We start from the raw sequence: 26,529 nt of genomic DNA on the forward strand, positions 1-26,529 counted from the left end.
TGGAGCTTCTTCAGAAGACCATAAAAAAGGCACATTTTCCACTTTGGAGGTGCCATCCTGATTCTTTCAAATTCGACATCTTGTTTCCAAGGCACTTAAAATGTGCTCAGTACGCCTTTTCATTTGCTCAAAAGACACACTTGAGGGGGCAACAGGCTGCTCCCTCAACCCCAATGCTATAGCCCTTATACACATAATTGTGCATAGAGATGCCTAATGTGTCTTTAGATTCCTGAATTTTCATGGTTCCATATCTATCACTGTATACAAGTGCCACTTATGTTTGGGCAGAAGTTCAAGAGCACAACTCCCACTTGTTGTTTACTCCCCCCTTCTGTTCATTTGTGGACTTATGGAAGATTTTTTTTCCCCAAGGAGATAATTGTAGCTTAACTTTTACTAATTTTATTCTTTTTATAATTCACAGGTATAAGGGTATACAATTCCTTAATAACTATGGGTTATATAAATATAAAACATCAAAGAAAATGGAAAAGGAAGATGGTCTGCAACGCACCTTACAGTGGGAAGTCAATCCTACCCAATCCTAAAAACTGGAGATAAAGCCAGGTCTAAAAGACAGCAAAGTCAGCACTATTTAATTCATGGTGGATGGTGTTCCAGAGGGCAAGCATCATGACAAAGATGGGGGGCTTCCTAGGTCCATCAGATGACATTTCAGAATAGATAAAACAAGCATATTAATTATGTCTAATCCTAGAGCAGACATGTCAAACACAAGGCCCGGGGGCCGGATCCAGCCTGCGAAGTGGTTTCATGCGGCCCGCGAAGCCATCCTGGAAACAGTGAGGGAACGGCCCCCACTGCCTTGGCCCTGGCCCAGAGACCCTCAGATCTGTCCCACTCCTGCCCAGGCCCCCATAGGCACCCTTGATGCGAACGATGTAGAGCTGGCCACGCCCCCCCAGTAGGCCATACACAGTCTAGCCACGCCCACCCAGTAGGCCACGCCCACCCTGGCCATACCCACCCGGCCCCCTGAGGGCAACCGCAGTGCTGATGCAGCCCTCAATGAAATTGAGTTTGACACCCCTGTCCTAGAGGATGGGAAGAAATAACAGGAGAGAACCTATATCATCTTAGAGAATGTAAAGAAATGAAAGAGAGAACCTATATCATGTTGGGTTTTGTAAGAGGCAAGAAGGATCTTGAATTACATCCAGAACCTACTGGAACTTACAGAGCAGAAATGTTAACCTGGGCATATTATAATTCACCCATAACTTCTAGACCTGCTAAAACTACTGAAAGACCTTCAAAGGTTGTCATATGAAGAGGATACTGCAGCAGTTCACACACAACATAAACAAGGCTTAAGTGCTGCAGAGCAGGAGAAAGTATCCCAGTCCAGGAATGGTGCAATAGCATAAAACTAGTCTCTGCAAAATCTTTCCCATTGCCATGAAGGTTCAGCCCCATTCAGAATTAAAGATGGAGAATCCCTCAGCCTGAATGTTCTTGCTAAGACTTAAGTCTGTTCCTCCCCATTTAGATCCAACAAGCTCCAGGCACTGCGGCAAGACCTTGATTGCATCACATAGTCAGTCAGGGGTTGAGTTTCACCAGTGTCTTGGTAATATTTGACCTCTGCCCTCTTGAATCATTCATGAAGAAAGGTGGACAAGTGCAGAAACACTAAGCAGCACCACCACCACCCAACTCTTCTAAGCCAGAGGTCCCCAGCTCCTGGCCTGTGATCCACTACTGGGGTGTGGCCCATTCAGAACTGGGCTGTGCCAGCAGGGGGTAAGCACATGTACACAAGCAGCCCCATTCACATGAGCAGAGAGCACTGGCACACATAGACCACTTACGTGAGCAGCGGGTACTGGCGTGTGCAGCCCCACTCACACAAATGAAGTTGTGCGTGCACACGGATGCTTGCCCCTCACACAAAACCATACCCTCTCCCCATGCGCTTGGGCCTCCAACCCAGAAAGCTTGGGGAACACTTTCATAAGCAATCCAGAAGAACACCAGGATCAACTGTATTAAAGTCTGTTGGGCAGCCAGAACATCTGCATTACTCCCATCTTGGCAACGGCAGCCAACAAGCCAGTGCTGTCATAGTACTCATGCTATGCCCTGGTTTGAAACCTGATTGAAAAAGAGTCCAGATAATCTGTTTCTTCCAAAGCCCTCTGGAGTGGGAGACTCACCTTTTTCAGTTCTACACATGCACCTGCATTTGTGTAAAATATATATCTCTCATAAGGAAGATCCTGATCAATAATGCCATGTTAGATTATTTCACCAGGGGACAGTTTGAAGAATCCATTTAACTTGTAGGTGATATACTTAAGAGGCAATTAAATTGCCATCGTCAAGTATCCAAAGAGTTGTCACAGAAATGAGAAAGCAAATTTGTTTTCTGTTGCTCCACATAGTAAGACATGAATTGATGGTTTCAAATGATAAGAAAGGAGAGCACAAATGAGCATTACAAACAACTATACAATGTTGTATAGCTTAGAAATTGGTTGGCTGTCTGTCATTGAAGATTTAAACAGAGTTGGAAAGTCCACCTATCAATCTTGCAGTACCTGCATTGGTCTTCCATTAAGACTTCCATCTCTACCTATATAACTTTGAATGTACCTATAGTGGGGAAACCAGTTAATTCCTTTCTGACATATAGTATGGGATTAAATAGACGCTGGAAGAAGAAGCATTTCTGAGAACAATTTTATTCTTGAAGAAATACACAATGGGGAGAAAATGTATTTTTTCCCACTCTAAATTGAAGTCCTCATGAAGTCTTCTACCTCTGTCAGCCTTTCCAGGTAGACCAGACAGGTCTACCAGATGATTTAATTCTACTTTATTGTTAGGCTACATTAGCAGAACCTTGCAAGTCTGGAAATACAAATCTTCCACCATTGCTTTTTACAGCCTGGTAAGTTATCCTTTTTGAGTTTCTTTCTCTGTCCGTTACACAGCTGTAGGCTTCCACTCCCAGGCAGCACCCTAGGCCATTCCTACATATCATTATATCCTTGTATGTTTTCAAGATTTCAGCATGCAGATATGGAAATTTTAGTAAGCCTTCCTTCTTCTCCATATAGTAAATCCTTGGCATAAGTGAGGTAAAAGACTTACGATATTATGGTGTACTTCCTAAACTAGGCCAGTACTTTATAAATCCCAACCCTCCAAGATTGTCAACATGCATAGATAGCATATGTAACAGGTTCCTACTCCTTTTTAACACCCCGCCCAGATGTCCCAGCTTAGTTTCAGAAAGTAAAAATATATTTTTCTTATAATGAAAATGTCTACCTTCCTACATCCTTCATCAAAGCCTAGATAAAAAGGATATATATATATATATATATATATATATATATATATATATATATATATATATATATATATATATATAAAATTAACACATCTACAATTAAATTATTAAGTTATACACAATAAGACCATGTTCAAATAATTCTTCATCATCTGCTCTAAAAATGACCCGTTTGCTGAATCTTCTATTTATTCTTTAGGGACTTCAGTTTAACTTCCCTGGTTGCTTGGCAACCGCAACTCAATTGTTAGGCTTACATATTAGACTTTAACATCAACCAAGAATGATTTTTCGGGGTTTCATATATAGCAAAAAAGTGTATTTTTTTTCAGGAATTGAATTGTATTGAATTGAATTGAATATTTATTTGGCCAAGTGTGATTAGACACACAAGGAATTTATCTCTGGTGCAGAAGCTCTCAGTGTACATGCAAAGCAACAGAATCATCATCATCATCATCACCATCATCATCATCATCATCTCAATAAAAGGGGGAAATAAATAAGATAAGAAAGATAAAAAATAATACTGCAGCCATATTACATAGACATTGGCACTGTGAGAATTAGATGTTCAACAGAATGATGGGCACAGAGAAAATACTGTCCCTGTATCTAGTTGTTTTGGCATGCAGTGCCCTAGAGCAGGGTCTCCAACCTGCACCAGGCTGTAGCCCACTACTGGCCATGAACTGTTTATTTGTAACTGGGCTGCAGAAGTGGGGGCTGAGTGCACGCATCCCCACTTGTGTAAGCAGCAGGCACATGCATGTGCGTGCTCCATTTGTGAAAGTAGCGGGTGTGCATGCCTGCTGCTCATGCAAATGAAGCTCTGTATGTGTGTGTGTGCTTGCTGAACATTCACGCAGAACAATCCCCTCTCCCCCTCCCTCCCCACTGGTCTACAAAACTGGAAAGGCCCTATAGCACCATCCTGATGGGAGGAGTTGAAGCAGCTTATATTCAGGATGTAAGTGGTCTGCAGATATCTTCTCAGTGCTAAGAAATAAAAACTAAGCAGTAGAAATGTTCTCCATTACATTTTCTCAATATTGTGGACCTTGTGTGGAATCAGGAAGCTGAGTCAATTAACTCTCCTATTCCTTCTGCATCTGCAAGAGAATTTGCCACTACTTGGATCTCCTCCTTCATCCCACCTCCAATTTACTATGACTCCTACCCACACCCCTTATATAACTGGTAGCCCCCCACTCTACCAGGGTTAAAGGAAGCACTGTAAGGAAGAGAAATAATTGTGTTGTCAAATGGTGGGTCAATTTTCCTATTCTTGCCAACTCTCATTATTTTATCTCATCCGTGTATCAAATTCATTGATTTCCAAATATTTTATTCTCAGAAATATCCTAACAATATACAATATACTTCTGAGGTGAAAGAAAAAGAATATTGCTGTGGAGTCTCGGTGGTATAGAGGTTAGATTGCATTATTGCATGGTGATTCTGCCCATTGCAGATCATATAGGAGCCGTGGCCAGAGGGGCTTTTGCCCAGGTTCACCTGGTGTGCCAGTTGCGACCCTATCTGGACCGAGATGCCCTACGCACAGTCACTCATGTGCTCGTGACCTCCAGTCTAGACTACTGCAATGCTCTCTACATGGGGCTGCCCTTGAGGACCACTCGGAGGCTTCAGCTGGTGCAGAATGCGGCCGCGCGAGTTGTGATGGGGGTTTCCCGATACTCCCATGTAACACCTCTACTCCGTGAGCTGCATTGGCTTCCGGTTGCCCTCCGGGTGAGATTCAAGGTGCTGGTGATGACCTATAAAGCCCTAAATGGCTTGGGTCCGGGATATTTGAGGGAACACCTGCTGCCAGCATCAAGCTCCCTTCGTCCAGTGCGCTCCCACAGGGAGGGTCTTCTCAGGGTGCCGCCGGTAAAAGACTGCCGGCGGATAACATCCAGGGGAAGGGCCTTCTCTGTGGGTGCGCCTGCCCTCTGGAACCAGCTGCCCGTGGAGCTTAGGACTGCCCCCGACCTCCGCACATTTCGCCAGGACCTGAAAACCTGGCTCTTTGAGCTCTCCGGCCCAGGCTGAGAATTTTTAACTGGGGTTTTTAATTCTAGGGATAATTTAATCTTTTTAAATTTGTTTTTAACTTTTGTATTGGTTGTTTTAAATGCCCTGTAAGCCGCCCTGAGTCCTTCGGGAAAGGGCGGTATATAAATTTAATAAAATTAAAATAAAATAAAATTGCCAGGAGTTTGATCCTGATTGGCTCAAGGTTGACTCAGCCTTCCATTTTTCCGAGATCGGTAAAATGAGGAGACAGATTGTTGGGGACAATATGCTGATTCTGTAAACTGCTTAGAGAGGGCTGTAAAGCACTGTGAATCAGGATATAAGTCTAAGTGCTATTGCTTCTGCTATATTGCACATATATTCCTAATTTGGGTTTGTGTGCCTGTGAATAGAATTTGTGTACTATTTACACTTATACATAATAAAGGAAAAGTTAAGGAACGACTTCCACTGGAAGAGCAGGTATAGGGACTGAAAAGAATTTATTCATTTATTAAGTTTTTAAAGTTCACAAGAACTAAGGTTCTATGGGGCAATACTCATATTAGAATATTCTAAGAATAGATCGCAGACTGGTTTTTAAATAAGCCATTCACTTCTTAAACTAAATTAATTAAATCCCTAGGATTTCAGTAGCTCACTAAACAAAACTGGAATTTAGCTATATTTTTCTTGGGCATGCTTGAAAGCATGATGGCTCTAATTAAAACTTATATCCCTGTGTGAATGACTAATGACATCAAGAGCTGAAAAAAATGTAGTCAGGTCTACATGGTGATAATTTGACATTGGCTGGGATCTGAGAAATAGAATTTAAAGCCATGTGACCTTGGCTATTCCAAATCCTAAGCAGGGTTGGACCTAGGTTATATTGGATGAGAGACCACCAGAAATCCTGAGTCTATGGTCTAGAATAAGGTCAAAAGATGATGGAAAGCCACTTTGTTTTGTACCTTGTTCCCAGATAATTATATAGTATATAGATACCACAAACTGAATTCAACTCAAAGAAAGTTTTGGATAAAGCCAGAATCAAAGTGTAAGTTGGTCTGAAAGATGAGGAAGATAAGATGAAGAAGAAAACAACAAGCATCAGTGTAACATAACATGACAATTCCCTGGAAGACTTTGCTATTTAAGAAAGGCAGAGCTGAAATATGTAGCCCTCTTTCATGTGTCGCTATCCATGGGGATTTAGAGATCAGCTTGGATGGATGGAATCAGTTTAGGGAATTGGTTTAAGCACTAAGAAATATGAATATTGTAACCAGTGGAACAACTTTATATTAATCAGCGGAACAACTTGCCTCAAGAAGTTGTGAATGCTCCAACACTGGAAGTTTTTAAGAAGAGATTGGACAACCGTTTGTCTGAAATGGTATAGGGTTTCCTGCCTGAACAGGGGGTTGGACTAGAAGACCTCCAAGGTCCCTTCCTTCTATTCTATTCTATTCTATTCTATTCTATTCTATTCTATTCTATTCTATTCTATTCTATTCTATTCTATTCTATTCTATTCTATTCTATTCTATTCTATTCTTAACTTTACTCTAGTCTACTCTGCTCTATCACATACATACCTCTATGCCCTGGTTACCTTGTAATTCCACAAGATGGACAAAAGGAAACCATTCAACCTACTCTAGATGTTGACCTTGTCTATAGATACAGTAAAAGATCCGACTACAGGGAGTCCTCAACTTACAACAGTTCATTTAGTTTGAAGTAACAATGGCACTTAAAAAAGTGACTTATGACCATTTGTCACACTTACAACCGCTACAGCATCCCCATGATCACGTGATCAAAATTCGGATGCTTGGCAACTGACTCATATTTATGACACTTGCAGTGTCCCAGGATCATGAGATCACCTTTAGTGACCTTAGGAACAGGCAAAGTCAAAGGGGAAGCTAGACTCACTTAGCAATCATGTCAGTAACATAACAATGACATTGATTCACTTAACAACAGTGGCAAGAAAAGTTATAAAATGGGACAAAATTCACTTAATAAATGTTTCACTTAGCCACAGAAATTTTGGGCTCAATTGTGGCTGTAAGTCAAGGACTACATGTACTGTATATGGACATTTGAAACAACAAATCCAATTCTTTTTCTGCTCCTGAAACCATCAAACAGATGAGGGTTGTTGTTTTTTAACTTTAACCATCAAACAGATTTTTTTTTAAATTTAAAAAGCCACGGGGAGGAAAAAAAAAACCAGACTGGAAATCAGCCCCTCACAAAGCAAGCAGATAAATAGTTGAATTTACCCCTGATCTGCTCATCCTTACTGAGAAGCTGCCACCTGCGGTTCCATATGGAGCAACTCTGACTCCTGGTTACATTCTTACCACACATGTGGAAGCAATCTACAAAATCATAATCCATTACAGCCCCATGACACAAACGTCCCTTGTTAAAGACAGCTTGATAAATAAAAGCATGTGAGGAGAAGCTCTTTCATAATTTCGAAACTATTCTTCAGTCCGACGCATCAGCAACTGCATGACATTCCAGATCGACAACTAGCTCGGTACACTAATCACTTCCTCTAATATTTCACACATTGCATTTCTAATTAACTTTACATTCTAATCTCCCATCTGTCTTTTACATCCCCCACAATTGCTGAAACTGGGGTGGGATTCTACACTCTGGAAGCAATCAACAGTCCTGATGACATCCTTTTCATTGAATTCTCTTTTTTGTTTCTCTCTTTTTTTTAAGTCACCTCACTGTATCAATTAGAACAGCATTTGTAGTCATTGTTCCTTCTTCACAAAACAGAACACTACCATGAATAGAAAAAGACAATCTTCTAGCAAGGATTAAGCATAATTTCACACCAAAACATTTACTTTACACAGTAAGGTAAAGAAAAATAAATAAAAGCCAATGATGCAAACCAATGAAATCATGGGCTTCTCTTTCAAACTTCTGAGTTAAATTCAATGGTTGGGTACTAACTATATCTAAGGGGGAACAATGATATAATAGCAATGTGTAACAAACATATAGAAATATTATTAAACTAAACTAAACATTTTCAGGCCCAAGAATGGCACGGGATTTTGAAAAACCATAGATGCAGCCACTTCCAAAAGTTGTTAGTAAATTATAATTTGTTTATTTCAGTCATAGGCCATATAACTTAACTTAAAATATAACAATCACTCTACAATTACAAATTTAGATAGATAGATAGATAGATAGATAGATAGATAGATAGATAGATAGATAGATAGATTAAAATAAAGATAAAAGTATTAATAAAAAAACTACAGAATATAGGAATGAAAACATGAGATAAACTCCCTTTATACGACCCTGTAATCTCTTAATTCAGAGTAGAGTCGGGGCAACTGGATGGACCTAAACATTTGCTGTCCGGATACCCTTCCTGACACCACACGGAGTTTACAGCATATACTTTTTCTTTGCATCCTGGGAAAGAAATATCTGCTGCTACCTAGGATTGAACACTCAGCCTTCCAAGTGGGAGATGAGCATCTTCACTACTAGGACATCATGCTACTCAATTAAAAAAAAAATAGAGAGATAAACCTATAAAATGACAGTTAATTTTACAATAAATAATCTAAACGTAAAAAAGCTTGCAAAACCAGAATTTATAAAACACGACCACCATATAAAGCTATACCAGCTTAAATAAATCCAATAAAATAAAAAGGGAAAGGAAAAGGGAATATATCCGCAAATTGCATTTTTTCATGTGACAGGAGGGGAAAAAGAATTAAGTACATAGCTGAATCATAACTATATTTACTACATTTAATTTTGGTTAAACTAAATGTACTTTGTAGTCCATGGGCTATTTTGATGTGTCATTTAAAAGACCAGTGTGGTTCATAGTTCAGAACAAGTTAGGCATTTCTAGTTTAAATAAAACTGGTAAGAGAGAAAGAGGAGCAAAGACCAAAGAAAATGAAAATCAGCTTGAAAACCTGGATACACAATGGTAGCATGAAATAACCCGGGGAGACCCTATCAGAACTTGACAGATATTAAGGCTTTGAGGAGAAGGGCCAGTTACAAAAGTTTGCAAAAAACAACAACAACCCACTATTAAACAAGAAAGGAGAAAATTTTTTGTAAACTAGCAAGCCTGATGTTGCAGCCTGTTCTGTACCAGCCTGCTACCGGCCCTGCAGAAAAGGCAGGGACAACCCCTTTTACAAGATGGCAAGAGGCTGGAATTACGCCTGCCAAATTTATTACCACAGAAACAAACGGAACAAGACAAACCAAGAAACAGGAGCTTTAAGAAACATGAACTATCCAAGCGGTTGCCTTCAGCAAACCAGCCCTCCCACACATTCCCCTTATATAGAGTTCAGGGCGTGGCTTCTCTCTGCCTCCTTCCGAGAAGCCCCATTGCCTTCCTCTGTTTACTCCTAATTGACTGCCTCCTGCGTCGGGCGTCCTTGAACTGGGCCAGCTGTGGGTCATCTTCATCCACGCTGTCAGGCTCACACAGCTGGGTCTCCGTGGTGACCAAGTGGGAGGGGCCTGGCTGAGGGCTCTCATCAGCAAGATCTTCAATCCCCTCAGCAAGGTCTTCAACACCCCCCTCCTCCTCCTCTGAGTCATCCGACCCAACTGCCGAACCCACAGGGTGACCCTGAATCACAACACTGCCATGTGTATCCTAGCAGCACAAGGCTGCTCATTCACATTAACTGCTTACCTGATTCTTTCAATCAAAGATTCCAGAAGGAGATGCTGGGATTTCCCCTGGCAAAATTTGTGTTTCTACTCTAACTGACATTCTTCCCTGAGTAAACTGAAAGTGTGACGCGAGCTACCTTGGGAAGATTACTTTGCTGTCCTCAGGCCAAACCTAAAATTTAGTAGCAGGAGACAAAGGAAACCAATGTGCTCTAGCTCTTAATCCAAAATTAACATGTAATAATCTGTATACAAAGGATCGCTTGTATACAAAATACCTTATTTATTTCATCAGAAAAAAAAACATCTATGCACCGGTATTGTGCTGATAACATTCTGAGCAATGTTGTATTCCCTGCAGTAAATCAAGGAAGAATTTTTGTTAGGTGGAAATCTATGCATATCTTGCATTATCTGCAAGATAATCTCTGGCCGAAAGGTATGTTTGCAGTCAGACTTAAAGCAACGATCAGCTGAAGTATTCCTTTTATTCTCCTGGATGCATATTTGAAAATCACTTGTAAACCATAGAAAATGAAGTAGCCAGATTGGGACCTACTCAATCACCACTGAGTACTTTCATTTGAAGAGAGATCAGCCAAGCAAGGCAACCCATAATATAAAATATGGCAGTGATCTCGAAAAGGGAAAGTCCAAGGCAAAGCAATAGTGAAATTTTATTTTGCCCTTCAAAGCACAGGGTCCTTCAAAGCCCAGGAAGACAATTAAGTTGACAATAAAAATGGAAAGCGTTGAAAGTGCTGAAGGCAAAGGTACGTTTCATCGGATGGAAAAAAGGATATATATTTTTTTCACATCTACAAACAAGCGCCTGTAGAGATTGCTTTCCTGTTATTCATCTCTTTAAAATAAGAGAATTTTGAAATGTTAATGGTTGTAGGCACATTTATTACAAGGAATGCTCAGTTTCTTACCAACTACCTATGACAGTGGCTCACGTGATTAGAATGTTGGGTTGGAGGTTAGCAAGACTGCGTTTGAGAGTCGAGGGCTGCTGTGGGGTGGAATGTTCCCATACTTTGCTCCAGCTCTTGCAGGGCCATGAAAGAAGCCCCCAACTGGGTGTCCATGGAATTCAAGTTGGGCTGTACCTAGATCTCTTGTGGGCATGAAGGAACTCAAGACTGATGACGCTCTTGATCTCTCCCTCATAATCTTTTGAAAATAGATTGTCATCAAATGGATATCAACTACAGGCTTGACCAACTATCTACAATTACAATCTGGAACCTAGAAGTTTGCTTTAAAATAGTTATTTAAGTCTTTAAAGTTTTAGTCAATTTGGGGGGAAATTTTCCTCAACACAAATAACTTTGCACCCAGCCTGGAGCCATGCCATTTGACCTTTGGTTTTCTTTTGAGCCTGATGTTTTACCACCTAGGACTGAGCAAACTGTTTTGACAGTGATGTAAGACAGAAAAACTTTTAGAGATTTTTTTTTTTGGTGGGGGGAGAAAAGCTAACCACATAATTTTCGCACTCAAGAAAATAGAACTATTATATTGATTTCTCTTCTACTGCAAGGGGAATTGAATGAATTTGACAGAAAGTATCTTCTAAAAAGCTTTGACCACCAGTGCCAACATTTACACATTGCAGCCTAAGCAAATTCTCAGCAAAATGCAGTGGAAGAACTTTTGTTATGCCTTTTTACTCATTCCAAGTTAAATCTTAAAGAGGTAAACTTCTCTCTATATTTTCTAAAACTGAGCAGATGGAAACTACATGCAATATAGCAATTGGGCAAGACAGCATTATCCGCACTCAGGTATGCAATAATTTGGTGGTGGTATCTAATCAACCATAGATTGCTTCAAAGGCTAGGTTCATTTGCCCTCCCTGCATCTACAGAATGTGGATCAGCTGCACTGTTTTAAAAGGATGGACCAGAAAAACCCATTAGTATAAATTGCAATTGTCTGGTTAGTATTTGTTCTGAACTGGAATCTATTGAGATGATGGGGCCACCTCTTGTGAAATTTCCTGGATTTTTTTAAAAAAATTTGGCCTGTGAAACTCAAGGAAGTGAACAAAGTTCTCTATGAACTTAGCTCATCTAATTGGGCATTGAAGCCTTTATGAAAGTAACCAGCAAAGGACTGGAAATCAGATGCATGATTCTTGAGGGAAGGAAAAGATCCAGCAGCCCAACCCATTCCTTAGGACAGTGGTGGCAAACCTATGGCACGCATGCCAGAGGTGGCACTCAGAGCCCTCTCTGTGGGCATGCGCACCACCAGCACAAGCAGCTCACGCAGGTCCATTAAGCCACCACCGCCCGGAGCAGCAGCGCTGCCCAGCACAAAGCAGGCAAAACGGCCAGCTAGCAAGCTCGAGTAGAGGTGTTAGAGCATCAAGATGGCCACACCTACCTGGCCACACCACCCAGTCTCCTGTGACTACCCTGGACATGCCCACCCAGTGGGCCACACACACCGCCCTCCCTGAGGGAACCAGAATGGTGATGCAGCCCTGGCACTTTGCAATAAATAAGTGGGTTTTGGGTTGCAGTTTGGACACTCGGTCTCTAAAAGGTTCGCCATCACCACCTTAGGAGATTGTAAAAATGAACTATGGATCCCATAGAAATGAACAATTAGGGTTCCATCTCCAGCTACCCCATTTGTGGCATGTTTGTTGGGAACATAACCAGGTTACAGTTACAGAGACTCCGGAGGATACCAATTACTGTATCTCAGCCTGTGGCAGTCAGAATTCAAGCTCAGACAAATCACATTGGTCACTGCCTGATCCTTGGCAGGACGTGGAGGGAGAGAACAATAGAGCATCATTGTTATCCTAGATGACTTGGTGATTTTCTGGACTGTGGCAGAGTTAAGAGCTGAAAGCATATCTTTTCTAGTCCTACCTGACTGGGAAGGTCTAATCACTAATGGCAGGAGTTACAGGTGGACCCTCTGAATGTTCCACTAAGAAATGCCATCAAGCTTGGATTTTCTTTTCTATCCTGTTTGACATCACTTTAACGTTATTAAGAGAAATAATCTATTACTTAGTATGAAGTGTCATCAACACACTGAAGAAATCTCCACTCCAAGCCACATGGGAGATACTGTAAAAATCCTGACCTAGTTTATGAAGCCTGTTAGAATCTAGTTGGGGGAAAAACAGATTTAAACTCAACTGAAACAAGACAAAAAGCTAACAAAAGCTTACTGATTCCCATTCTTTACTACATTGGATGCTTTTCCCAGCAGAAGCAAATTCACAGTCTGGGTGTCATAGCTCCTACCAGAAGAGTAGGGTAGAGGCCACAGCTAAGAAGCTTTATTATTTTTCAACCTTACTTGGAACACAGTGCACCGAAATCTCATGCCTACATCAGTCTTTACCTAGATTACTGTAATTTACTCAGCATGGGGCTGCCCTGGAGGACCACTGAGAAACTGATCCAAAGTGTGGCAACTCACATGCTTACTGGTGAGGGGGTCAATACTGTCCTGCTACAAGAACTCACTGGTTACCACTGTGTTTCTGAGTGCAATTCAAGCAGTTGCTACTTAACACTCTTTTATTGCTGGGTTATCTAAGAAATTGCCTTTCCCATCTGACCAAGAGACCTAGAGACTGTTTGCTATGGATCCCCATATGCATTTGAAGGGTATCTAATGGGGATTTTCTGCGGGACCTGCTCTCTTATTAAACATTTTGCCACGGTTTAGCTGATCTATTTCTCTTTATTTTGTTTAAAATACATCTCCCTCTTTATTTTGTTCAGATAACTGCAATAGGCAAAGCAATTGCTTATGTGTGAGTACTTATATACACATAGTATCTAGGAGTGAAGTAACCGCTCTTTGAGCCAAGATGGAGACCCTTCAGTTTTAGCTTCCAAAAACAGCCTTGCTAACAAAAAATACTTATGTTCAAGCAATATGTCAGGGTGTTATATACGGCTATGTACCATGTCGCTTGTTTACTGCAAGCAAAGTGAGAACAATTTTGATCTCCCAGCAATTATGTTACTTTTAAAATAGACTTATATTGCCCCTAGATGAATCAGTGGCCTAATTTAGTACAAAGAAATCAACTTCACATTTCTTTTTCTTAATTTATCTAGAGGCAGAAATAGGTTCCTGCTTTTCTTTTTTATGCGACTGAAATTTTCATTTAACGGGATATTTGGAGAAATTGAGGGGGGTTACTACCAAATATTTTGGACTACTAAAAAAAATTATGACACCAAAAACTTGTACTTTGGATGCTGAGTCACGAGACCATCATCTGAAAGTGCTCTGGTACATCAGACAGAACTGCACGTAGCTTGAATGATATTTTCTCCCACGCACTTACTTTTCAATGTAAGGACATGAACTATGACAAATTTTGACTCTGGGTTGCTCCTGCTATTTACTCTGCAGATATTTACTCTGCAATGTCTGCAGAAAAGAGATTAGTTTTGGGGGGGAAAAGATTATCTCTGTTAATTGAAATGCAGTTCTCTGGTTTCACTGTATTCAGTCCATACCATCTTCACGTTACACAACCAAAGAGAATAGGCCAACCTGAATATTGGAATTCAGGAACATACAAGAGGGGGAAACGGACTAGGGGAACAGCTTTTATCACCTGTCAGTAACAATCCACCACAACAGCATCTCCAGTTTATGAACATGCAGTTCACAGAATGGCATCATTTCATACCTGACAGGACATAGATTAGTCTAGTGGGGTCGAAATAAAAGGCATACAGATTGTGTGAATGAGCTGATCTTTGGAAGGATGGGTTGAAGGTACTGCCTGACAGCAAAACTTTAGGAGGGAATTTGGACAGCTCCTTTAAAAACCCACCAACTTAGTATTCTCTTTTTTAAAAAGAGGAGGAGGAGGAGGAGGAGGAGGAGGAGGAGAAGGAAGAAGAAGAAGAAGAAGAAGAAGAAGAAGAAGAAGAAGAAGAAGAAGAAGAAGAAGAAGAAGAAGAAGAAGAAGAAGAAGAAGAAGAAGAAGAAGAAGTAGTATCCCATCTTTTTTACAGGAACATTTTTTTTTGGAAGCCAGCAAAGTATCTTCCCCACAAATAAAGGTAAACAAATGTAGACTGGAAAGGAAAGAGAAAGAAGTTGATTAACCCATTGCACTTTCTGAACAAAACAAAATTAAAAAGCTAAAAGAGAGGGAGAGAGAGAGAGAGAGAGAGAGCAGAGAATTATGAATTAGTTTACTGAATATTTTATCCCCAAATTGTTCTAATGTTATTATGGAGAAGAAACTTAGTTTTAACTCTCTGAAATGTCGTGTTGCAACAGTCCCCCTTTTTTCCCTAATGAAATCTCTTGTTCTCACTCTGAAGAATTATTAACTGAAACGTGTATAGAATGTATTTCAGAAAATTGTAGTTCAGCACAAAGGAAGCAGAGGGAGAAAAGTTGCTCTAAAAAAAAGTAATAAAACAATCAAGAAGCAACACTGGTGCCCAATATCTACCACTGGATCTTGGAGTTGTTGTTTCCCCCCCCCCAAATCCTAACTATCTGTTGTACCTGTCTTTACCTGTTTTGATCCAATGTCTGTACCTGTTTCGATTTGATGACCTGACTTGATTTGGTTTGATGATTTGACTTGATTTGATGATTAAAATTACCATGCTTTCATGTGGAATTAGTACTTCTGATTCTTCTGGATCACTTTAAATCTTGAAAAAATATTTTGGAGACTCGAGTGTCCAGTTTATGGGTCTGCGTCAAAGTTGTAATTACAATGGGCCTCCATAAAGCTAATGATAGAGTGTAGGGGTGAAAGGATATTAATCTTCAAAAAGATCAGAGCCAGGTGTTTAATGACTGCACCCTGGAGACACTGGGAAGAGACTATCATTTCCACATCCCTGTGCCTTGCCAGAAGAAAGTTTTCACCCATGACTTTTTCAGTGTCCTTATTACAGAGATTTTCAAAGAGGACATATCCAATGGGGCTGAAGAAATGTAAAAGACAGTTCAGGAAGAACATTGGTTATGTTGTTTTGAATTTTGGTGGAGATTTATGTTATCTTCATCATAAAGGTCTTAAAAATCTGGCTGATCTCAGAGGTGCTGGGATAAGTGGTTTGTGAAACCCTAGAGATGATATTTTTGTAAGAGGGACTGAGCGTGTCTGGGTACCTGGAATTTTTCTTATTGTTTCTACTGTTGTCTTAGTTTCATATTCTTATTTGATGTAAGTTACAGTCCCCCACAACTTACAGCCATTTGAAGTTAAAACAGCACTGAAAAAATGACTTATGACCATTTTTCACTCTTATGACTGATGCAGCATCTTCATGGTCACATGATCAAAAATTCAGATGCTTAGTAACTGGCGTACACAGGTAGTCCTTGACTTACAATAGTTCACTTAGTGACCGTTCAAAGTTACAACGGCCCTGAAAAAAGTGACTTATGACCATTTTTCACACTTATAACTATTGCAGCATCCCCATGGTCATGTGATTTACATTCAGATGCTTGGCATCTGACTTGTATTTCTGATGGTTGCAGCATCCTTGGCTCATGTGATCCTCTTTTGTGGCCTTCTGATAAGCAAAGTCCATGAGGAAATCAGATTCACTTAACAACTTAACAACTGCAGTGATTCACTTAACAACCATGGCAAGAAGAGTCCTAAAATGAGACATACTCACTTAACAAATGTTTCACTTAGCAACATAAATTTTAGACTCAATTGTGGTCATAACTCAAGGACTACCTGTATTTATGACGATTAAAGTGTCGTGAGGTCATTTGATTATCTTTTAAGATCTTCTGACAAGCAAAGTCAGAAGACAAATTCACTTAAAAACCAGATTACTAACGTAACAACTGTGGCAAGAAAGGTCTAAAATGGAGCAAATTTCAATTAACAACTGTCTTGATTTGCAACGGAAACTTGAGGCTCAAATGTGATCATAAGTCAAGGACTACCTGTACAGTTTTGGAACTGAGCAGCTTCTAAATCTGAACATATTTTTTTTCTCATCAATTATCAAAATAAAACCCATCACATGACTGGAAATATCAGAACTGGCTTTCCATTAAGTCTTTTGCCCATCTTACTCAGGACTGTCTAAATTTTTTATTTGTTTTTTATTGATTATTAAATGGACCTGTAGTGGTCTAATAGTGATGAATTTTCTCCATCAATTTCCCAAATGTCAATGGGGCTTTCTGCATATTAGGGAATGCAGGTATGGGTAAAAGGTTATTTCATATTTCTGAAAACTGTAATTGGTATATATGTTTGTGCAGACAGCTACAGATTCAGTACAACTGAAAGCTTCATCTTTTTTTCCCCCTTGGGACAAACTGGTGGATGTAACACAAGTACTTGCTGAAAATATCATTTGATTTGGGTTTTTTTCCCCGTAACTGAATGTCAGAAAGAAGAATAGTAACCAACTTATTTATTCTACTTTGAGGAAAGTACTGCAATTTCAATCAAGAGCTAGATTCAGATTGTAAAATTCCAAGAACATTTGCAACGTAAGAAATACTTCTACAACTAATGAATATGCAGCAAATCCAGCCAGCAATTTTAGAGGGAGTCCTCCATTCCTGCTTTTTTGGTCCCTTCAGGAAGGAATCGTTTAAAAAGAACCAAAAAAAAGGGTTTACCTTGACCTAACTTGTGAGTTTTAAGAGGCTTCCCGTCATCTCCATTGAGAACTCCATGTCCCCTGCTGCATTCAACTAAAGTATCATTATAATTAAAGGACAGCAACAGGCTTCAAAGGATAGCACCAACCTGAAAAATCATTTTCATTTTAATGAATGCCTTGGATTTCCCTTTGGCTGTATTTTTTTAAAGAGATCAAAATGGTGAATGGCTAAAGACTGGTGCTTTGTTTGTGTCTACTGGAATAATGACAGTAAACTAGAGAGCATGGAATGTAACAATTATCACCATGTCTTCTGATTAGTGTTTTGTGTCTGACCGTGTCCTCCATGATCCCTCTTTTAAGATTGAGAAGCAATCTATGGAAACAATTTTCTTTGAACAACCATGACTGAAAATGTCAGACATGACCTTGGTCATGAAAGGTTGTGGCTAGTGCCCCAAGCAATCACTGTTACTTGATCCTTTTAATAAGTTAAATAAATTGAACTTTTTAAAAGGAGTTGCAGAGTATTTTGAGTGTATTTTAGCATACGTGGCCATTTAGGGACACACTTGAATAGTCATTTGGGACACCACTCCAAAATGCTGACAAAAACTGGAGATGAGAAGGAAAAAAAATGGGTACAAGTCAAGATCATTTAATTAAACACAATTAATACTTAATCATCTAAGCGGAAAAAGATGCAACTAAAGAGTAACATCATGCTGTACAGAGAAAGTAAAGGAGAAAGTGAATAAGGAAGATTCTCTCTCTCTCTCTCTCTCTCTTCCAAAGCACAAGGAGCCAGGATCATTCTGTAAAGCTGAGTTTCAAACAAACCAGACCTTTGGCACAGAGCACATAATTAACCTATGTAATTTATAACCACAAGACATGATGGCTTTAAAAGTCCACTGGGTAAATTAATGAAGGATAAATCTACCTGGGTTTATTCCTTTTAAAGACTCATGGCTACTTCATGTTGTGCCTCAAAATAGCAGTTGAAAGGGAATAATGGTTGGAAAGTGACAGAAATCCATTTTCTGCTTGCAAACATCTCAGAAGCTTCAGGTTGCCCACTGGGAAAAGCAAAATATTGGACCAAAATAGTCCTTGGACTAATCCTATCATGAAAAGAACCCATCTAGTCTCATTTGTAATATGTTATACATTTTTGTGAGCAACATTAAAGATGTCATCGTGACTTACAAAGCAAAATAACAGGATTCAGGAGTAAACTCTACAATTAGCTCTCTAGAGACTTACAAAATAGATCAAAACTAGGTGATTGTTTGGATTTATCATGTACAATTTGTATTCATACTTGTAAAATCATAAAAGTGTATGTGTAGGGATGCATATGTGACATCTAAATAGCAACTGGGAAAATACGTCTGCTTTGCATTGATAACACAGGGATAAAATAGTGTTATTGCTAAAACAAAAAATGAAGGAAGAAAAATTGGCATCTAGTATTAAAAATTTAAATGTTATTCCAGAGAAGGGGAGGTATTACCTATATTTTTGGTATTAATAAAGTCCAAGAAGGTTCCTTTCTTGTTTTTTTTCTAAAGGACGGTAACACTGTCAGGTTGTTTCTTGTCACTGTTTAGTCTTTGATGCAAAGCTACAAAGAAAGCATGTAGAGATATAGACATCACAACTTGAGAGTAAGTTATATTTCAGTATGAAAATGGTAAGATCAAGCAGGAAATCTGAATATTTGAAGGGCAACGAGTTTCAGTAGGACCATCATAAGTCTTTCGAAGCTGAAGCTTAGAAGTTTCAGGATGCAAGGATGGTTTTGAAGGGAGGGAAAAGAAAGAATACACAGTCAGGGCCCAAAATGTCAGGGCTTTGAGGAGGAAAAAGGGAAAAGAAGATGAACCATTTGAACAAAAAATGTGAACATTCAAAGCTCAAAAATACAATCATGGTCTCAACACTATGAGTAAATGCATTCTAAATGCATTCAACACCAGCTGCCAGCAATTAGTGCAGGTTCACATTCCACCAGGCTCAAGGTTGACTCAGCCTTCCATCCTTCCGAGGTAGGAAAAATGAGGACCCAGATTGTTGGGGGCAATTAAACTGACTTTGTAATAATGCCGCTTGGTGTGTGTGTGAAAGCCCTAACAAGCAGGCATATACATAGAATGAAGGCTACTGCTAAGCTTGTAAGCCGCCCTGAGTCTTCGGAGAAGGGCGGGATATAAATGGAATTAAAATAAAATAAAAAAATAAATAATTCTTGGAGGAAGGGAAAATATGTTAAGATGGGAAACCTACAGCTCCAGAAAGTGGTCATAACAAGTTGTTCAAGAACCCTGGGAAAACAGGATTTTCAAGATTTCCCTCCAACCAGTTTTCATGCCTGGAGCATTTTGTCAATGTAGATCTTCAATGTCAGTATAAAGCAGGAGTGAGAAATCGGTGGGACATGATTAAATTTCTAGCTCCCGGCATCCTTCATGATTGACCATGTTGCCTAAGGCCACTAATATTTATAGTTCAGCAATGCATGGAGTTTATCTAGCCCAGATGTACAAACCTACAGCTATTTTTTTTAAAAAAAAACAACTGTCTACAGAAAACAATGAAAACAATATGTCTCTATTGAATTGGACATATGTGAAAAAGGAATTGGGGAGCAGAGAATTCAGAAAAATTGTAGGATTTGAAGAAAATGCTTGCAACCAGCCTAGCCATTTTGGCTGATTAGTGTATGAACACCCCAGCTTTTTAAAATATAGTTTTTAGATGGATTTTTTATTCCTATTACATTCATTAGTGATATCAGTCAGCCTTTTTTTTTCTTTAAAGCTAAGTGATTTCTGCCACAAACATATAAACTTATAAATAATCACCTAACTGGTCAAAAGAAAATGTGGTTATGAAGATCATCAAGTATCTTCCAAAAGAAAAGTTAAAGTTGTGCCCTCATCTCCAACTGTAATATCCTTCTACGGTGTTTAGGGCTCTTGATTCTTCTTAAGAATGGAAAGATTGACCAGATATTACCCACAGCTTTTTGGCAACTGTCAGATTCCAAAAGGAACTCTGAGTAGAGGCAAATAATTACATTTCTCTTCCTAACTTTAAATTTCTCCCACTTAAATCAACTGATATAGCCATTTCACATAAATCATCAAAATGGAGGTGAGGCATTTTGGCTAAACCCTTAAAAATGACATTAAAAGCCAGCTCACATAAATATATATCTCAGATACTTTTTTTTAATGAGCTCCATTTAGCTAGAGGTAAAGATGATTAATTCTCTCATAGTGAAACCGATAGGGCCTTCTCGAATCATAAGAGGATCTGGTTTATCAGAAGGCCCATATGTTAACTTTTTTTTCCCCTTAGAAACTCACTAAGATGAAAGGCTGAACAGTTGCTGCAAGAGTTTAATAAAACCTTTTCTGCATGAGCTGGATCTGGGTGGCAACATTTTAAAAGCGTTTAACAGGGAATCACTTGTGGCATGTTTTATTTAGTTCAATTTGTAATTGGACATTTTTACTGCGTTGTGTTAATTGAATACTTTATTGTACTTTTTGCACCTTATTGTGTCTTTTTGCATCCTGATGAGCTAGAGAAGTCAAAGAAGAAACAAATGGATCAGTTGATGGCACAGGTTAAAGGTTTGTTTTATGTATTCCATTGATTTTAATTGGTTATTTTAGTTAGACTTTTAATGTTGTATTATTCACTTACAGGTTCCACTATTCCATTATTAAAAGATTATTCATGGTATCCTTAGCTTGTGATGAAACAAAAGTCATGAAATATAGAGGGTTACACCTGTTCCAGGGAACTGGAATTACAAAATAATGGAGGACAAGGATAACAGAAAATGTTAAGCTACATAGGCAGGATAAAAACTGGGGTGATTGTCATGGTTCCGACAAATGCAACTCTTCAAAGAAATTCAAGGCATTGTTTATCTTAAAGAATCTTTATTTAAGTAACATAGCTTCGGCACATACATGGTCAAAGCCAAAATCTGAATTCTCCTCCCCTTAGCGCATAGTATCAAACACAATTCCCTCCTCTAATTAGCAGTCATAAATCACATTCTCCAATTAGTTTGAATTGTGGGTTTTCCCTCCTGTTCTCTAGACCACCATCTCTTATCATTTCTTATTTCAAAAGCCCATGAGTTCATACACTTTTACAATATTGTTGTCTAACTAACTCACATCACATTCCTCCTCCTCCCCCAGTATCATGTAATTCTAAGAATAAAGCATAGGAAAGAAAAAGGCTGCATCTCCATATGTTGTCAAAGCAAGAACATCCGATGTTAGCAGCAGTTGACAGTGATGATGATCCAGAATCTAAGGGCACAGGAGGAACACACACACACACACAAATCACTGATAGGAAACACCTTTATCAGACAGAGCCTGATAAATCCTTCAAAAAAATGTATTTCCACAACATTCCATACCAGATTTAAAGCACTGCTCTGGTCAATAAGAGAGATATGTCTTTGACAGGTTTGCACATCTATTGTATAAATAGTGCAAACATGTATAAGCCCAGCCCTCTTTTCTTCCATCAAAGCAAAATGGCCTCATATGAATATGCTTGTGGAGACAAACAGGAACAAACTTTGATTTCAGCACCACATGACTACAATATCAGGAGCACAAACAAAGAGGCCAAATTTCCTAAATTTACTCCTTACATCACATCCCTATTATCTTTTACATATAGACTAGCCACTAGCTAGGTACGCCATATTCCTTACTTTTAAAACTTTAGTTACAAGAACGGACCCTCCATCTATATATCCTGTATTGATAATTGTGTGACATTTGACCAAAGCACAAAGCAGAGCCTCAGTTCCATGGTATGTATCCTAGGGTAGTGGGTTTTCATACTCCCTAGACCAGGGGTAGGCAACCTCGGCTCTTTTATGACTCGTGGACTTCAACTCCCAGAATTCCTGAGCCAGCTTGGCTGGTTCAGGAATTCTGGGAGTTGAAGTCCACGAGTCATAAAAGAGCCGAGGTTGCCTACCCCTGCCCTAGACTCTATTATTATTATTATTATTATTATTATTATTATTATTATTATTATTATTATTATTCATTATTATTATTATTATTATTAATTATTATTATTATTATTATTATTATTATTATTATTATTATTATTATTATTATTATTATTATTATTATTATTATAGGGACACGGTGGCTCAGTGGGTTAGGACACTGAGCTTGTCGATCAGAAGGTTGGCAGTTTCGCAGGTCAAATCCCGAGTGCCGCATAACAGAGTGAGCGCCTGTTACTTGTCCCAGCTTCTGCCAACCTAGCAGTTCAAAAGCATGTAAAAATGCAAGTAGAAAAATAGGGACCACTACGGTGGGAAGGTAACACCGTTCCATGCGCCTTTGGCGTCTAGTCATGCCGGCCACATGACCATGGAGACGTCCTCGGACAAGCGCTGGCTCTTCGGCTTTGAAACAGAGATGAGCACCGGCCCCTAGAGTCGGAAACAACTAGCACACATGTATGGGGGAACCTTTACCTTTACGTTTTAGACTCTATTGTTTGGAGTGATTTACGGTTCCTGTTTGGGGGTATTTTCTGTGTGTCCTTAGTCCAGGTGTGCCTCTCTAGGGATCTTGATGTTTGTATATCCCAGCCCACCTCCCTGGGGCTGGGGTATGTAGATTTTTAGATGTCTTAGTCTTCTTAGCTTCAACCTTTCTGAATGGTTTACATCTGCATTTCTATAGAGTTGGTTTCTGCTTGGGGGAGGGAGATGTGGGGCCATTAAGAAAACTCAGCATGCTTTCCTGGTTCAATTTCTTTTTAGGAAATATATTTTTATGCCCTTTTAATATTTCCTTCTCTGGGGAGCTGATTTCCCTCAGAAGGAATATTTTTTTCTATTATTCTCACTTCAGATACTGCTGTTTTGAATAGCAGCAAAATAGAGGATTGAACCGAGGCAGTATCTGTATCAGCCCAGTGGTTCATTTTGCTGATGGAATATTTTGGTAATGAGAATAGGATTCCATAAGGGGGACTGGTTGTGAGTCATTCAGAGGAGTTAAGGCACCAAGCTAGAAATGGGGAGACGATGAGTTCAAGTTCCACCTTAGCCATGAAAGCCAGCTGGGTGACTTTGGGCTAGCCATTCTCCCTCAGCCCAACTCAGCTCAGAGAGAAGAAAAAACAGAATAAGGAGAAAATATTACTTACTTGTTTCTTTAATTTAACATGCAGCACTTGGTCCTGCTCCTTTGGCAGAGATATAGTCTGCAGTTCCTTTATCAGCCACTCAACTTTCTCTGAGTCTGAATTTTGCCTTCCACTTGACGTTGCCTTCATTTTATCTTAAATTAAAGTAAACTTAGACCAAGTAAAAGGCAATAACTGTCCCAAGTATCCTAATCATGCATAGTTTGATTTCCAATCCATGACATATTAGCATTATTTTTAAGGCTTGCTAGGAACCAGCTGCTACCCAAGTTTTAACTGTAATGTCACTAGCAATTGCCAATATAAATCATATTGATTTTTTTTTCCAAGCATATGCTCTGGGGGGGGAAATCAATATTTCAGGGAGTGGAGCACAGATGACTTCAGAACATCATAACAAATATAAGAAGTGGGGGACAACTTCCCCAAATAAAAATAGAAAACCGAGAACAAGAAATGAATATTTCTGAGCATGCTATTTTGAATGGAGAAACAACCTGAGACATTTATCCTCCAACCTCATTCTATATGGGGAAAAAGTGCATTTAACTTGACATTGAATGCAATTTGACTTATTAAAAGGGCATGGAAGAGTGAGTCATAATCATTTTGCACAGTGAAATACACACCAAAAGAATCTGTTTCTATCTCTCATTTACTTCAGCCTAATTAAAGGACAATTTCCCTTAAAGTCACCGATGTAAATTTGGTGGGAATGAGATTTCGGATCAAAGCCAGACGTTAACTGCATAATGACTCTAAGCTCCTGCTGCTGCTAATGTTTTTTCCCCCTGATCTTTTCACAAGCCTGATGTGCATTTTGTTATGCAGCCAATCAATATGGAAAGCTGTGGGTGTCTTGCTAATAAGCCCTGTGTATGTAACAACATAAAGGACCGACTTGTTGGGTCAAAGCACAATCAGGAATGGAGTATACTCCACTGGATCGGCTTCCATTTACATAGTTTGTCAAAATCTGAGTTGAAATATTAAAAGCAAACCCATGTGAGTTAGATGAGTCAACATCAGTGGGAAGATAAATGACATAGGTTTGCTCAGGCAGGATACAAAACAGAGTTGACACGGCACTGCTTCTGCAAAAGGAATCCCCTGGTTGAGCTTTTACATCTGTCCAGCAGAGTTGGGCTAAATAATTTGTGTCATTTACTCAAGTTCCCAAATTAGCAAATTGTGGTGGGCATCGTGTCAATGTATGATGAGATGAGTATGCTAGAATGCTAACAATGGAGGGAAAGAACGGCTGCTTTTAATGACAACTTAATTTATGTGATTGGTACTGCTAAGTTTTTTCGTATGCCAGAATGGACATCCATATGTTTCAGAGACCTCCCACTTTGTTCCTCCTCCTTGGGACAATTTCCTCTTAAACTATGGTTTGAATCTGACCTTACAAGTTTCAAAAAGATTCCTGATGCATTTCTTTTTCTCAGGTCCTTTCTGAAGATGGAGGAATCAGATCAGGCTCATGATTTACCATGTGCCTGTGCATTTACACACACAAACATGCACACAAATTCACTGATTTAGTGCTATCGAGGGTTTGTTGTAATTTCTTGTGTTTGATCATACCGCAATTAAGTATAAGTAATATATACAAGGTGGCTCAGTGGGTTAGGATGCTGAGCTTGCCACATGACCACGGAGACATCCTTGGACAAACGCTGGCCCTTCGGCTTTGAAACGGAGATGAGCACCGGCCCCTAGAGTTGGAAACGACTAGCACGCATGTGCGGGGGAACCTTTACCTTTACCTTTAATATATACAAAAAAATGTCTACTACATAGAGTACTGTAGTCCTTGACTTACATCCATTTGTTTAGCAACTGTTCAGAGTTATAATGGCACTGCAAAAGTGTCCTCCAACCAGTCCTCCCATTTATGACCGTCACAGTATCCCCGTGGTCACATGATCAAAATTCAGGCACTTGGCAACCATGTATTCACATGGTTGTAACAACCTGCAGTCCTGTGATTACCATTTGTGACCTTCCCAGTCAGCATTCCAACAAGCAAAATCAATGGAAAATCTGGATTTAACAACCATGATTCATTTACTAACCATGGTAAAAATGGTCATAAAACTCACTTAACAACCAACTTGCTTAGCAATAGATATTCTGGTTGAGGACTACCTGTCCTGCAAAAATTGTAGCGGCTATGGTCCATGTCATACATGACTTTAAGTTTCTCATGAATTTTCAGCAATTATTGGTTTTTCTTTTAGTTTTGGGAAACAGCTGTCTTCTCTCCTTTGGAAATATTTTTAGCACCAATAATTAATTACAATAACACTGCAGAAACCTAAAAAAATATGTTTTAAATTGTATGTATCTTCCAGATGAACATGTATATCATGGGTGGCCTTCAAGTTGATGCTAACACAGTTTTGCGGGTTTAATCAACAAAATCAGTGGGAAGATCCTGGGAATTATAATCCAGCAACATTTGGAGGGATGGAAATTCTGCTGAGTAATGCCATGGATGGCTTCAACTTTCAAGATACGATAAAGGAATTGTGCAAAAGCAGAAGCTGATAGTAGATAAAACCAGTAAATGACGTCAAGATGAGTATCGCATCAGATACGAAACCAATCTTTATAAATTTTCATTGA

This window comes from Vipera ursinii (assembly GCF_947247035.1).
Source record: "Vipera ursinii genome assembly, chromosome: 5".
Taxonomy (NCBI): domain Eukaryota; kingdom Metazoa; phylum Chordata; class Lepidosauria; order Squamata; family Viperidae; genus Vipera; species Vipera ursinii.